Consider the following 1,877-nt stretch of genomic DNA (forward strand, 5'->3'; position numbering starts at 1 on the left):
CATTTACCAATGTGAAATACCATACCACTGAGGCATATCTCTCTCCTTATTGAAGGCTCAAGGACCTATGACTTAAAAATTTATGTATCAAAAAACTATAATTGCTCTTGTCACTGGCAACTACGTATGATGTTACTAATTATAAAATAATAAAATATACTTTTAAAAATTAGCAGATATTAACTACTGAATATCAAACACTAGTCACAAACTTCATTAAAGGGTTTTAGAAAAACTTAGAGGGCAACAAGTGGAGACAGAAAGGGTCCAAATTAGCTCATAACCATATGCTACTTAAAATTATTCCCTAAAACAGTGCCTGGCACATGGTACTCAGTACTTGTTGAATGAACGAAGGAATGGGAGAACAGGTAGGAGCAAGCTAAGATACTGAGTTGAAAATACACAGATAAAGGTAGAACCATCTAATCAGAACATTAGCATAAGTAGATGTCAAATGTGAGCTATTCCACATTTTAGTAATAATCTGAAATAGAACTCACACTCCAAGAATAGCAAACTTTTCCTAGAAAACTTGTTGCATAAACTTATTTAAAAAACTAAATAATTCTAAATTCTGCTAAAAAGGTCAGAACTGATTCAGTAGGAAAACTAACATTACCCACAAATTCATAACACTGTTCCCTTACATGGGAAAACATGCTAGTGAACTTCATTAGTGCTCTTTTGTCGGCATTTCTTACTTGGTAGTTTCTCACATTTACTTAGAAAAAAAACTTCAAAATTACAAAATCCCTTCAAAACATTTAATTCTCCTGCGTATATCCCACCTTGTTTACATAAAGCAGGAAGTCTCTACACATCGACATTACTGTTTATGTTATTACAATTTCATAGTTTGCATCAGGTATATTGTTTCAAATTTGAAGAATTCAGAAAGGTCAAGTTCCTTGGGCGAATTTCTTACTTAAATACGACAACTATATTATTAATAAAGTCTATCCTCACTGCAAACTACACTTTAGAAAGATCATGCTTTAAGAAGTGAGTACACACCTCCCTTTTCCTCCTCACAGGATTATGTGTCTATGATTCTATGAAAGGAAAAGCAAGATCGTTCTCTAGTCTTAGAGAAAGATCAATTACTAGTCTTTCTTGACAGAGAGGTGTTACTGTAGCGACACGAGCAAGTGTGTCCAGTTTCTCTTACGCCAGTCCAGTTTAAAGGCTTGCCACCGACTCTCTGAATCAGATATGACATCCAAAGTTAAACACTGTATACTCAACACCGCAAGCCTAAGATCCAAAGTAATACTAAAAAGTTTCTAAACAGAATACATCTGCAGTCACGAACACCTATATAGTAAAGCAACCCAGGGTGATGATTATTCATTCTTTTGGGGCTTCCAGGTCTGAGAAATAGAGAACCAACTGCCCAATTTGTTCCCGCTCGCTTCTCCTGACCCTCCTATGGGGGGGGGGGAGGGACAATTTCTGCACAAGAGAGTTTGTCAAGTGCTTTGAAAGCCTGTGGATCGAAGATGCTACAAATACATCTGATATTACTACTATGTTTCTATTGAGCATTCCGTGGAACCACTGTCACTGCGTTGAGGATAGTTTGATGGCATAACGCTTCCTGAGGAGGGGGATAGATAGAGAGGACAGTCCCCCTCATCCTCCTCAAGGTTTGACTGGCCGTCACTGAGACTGCCGGTTGTTTTGTGAAACCACAGCGAAACCACACGTGAAAAGTTACACACAGGCCCCGTACAAGGAGGACTTGGACAGTCCCCATCCCCGTGGGTGTGTGGGTCCCGGGAACCGAGCGGGGAGAGGAGAACTAGCTGTTGGGCCTACACCCCAATGATGTGGGGAGGTGCTGGGACCGGCAAAGGGGCCCCGGCCACAGCCGA

Source organism: Myotis brandtii, unplaced genomic scaffold (assembly GCF_000412655.1).
Source record: "Myotis brandtii unplaced genomic scaffold, ASM41265v1 scaffold79, whole genome shotgun sequence".
Taxonomy (NCBI): Eukaryota; Metazoa; Chordata; class Mammalia; order Chiroptera; family Vespertilionidae; genus Myotis; species Myotis brandtii.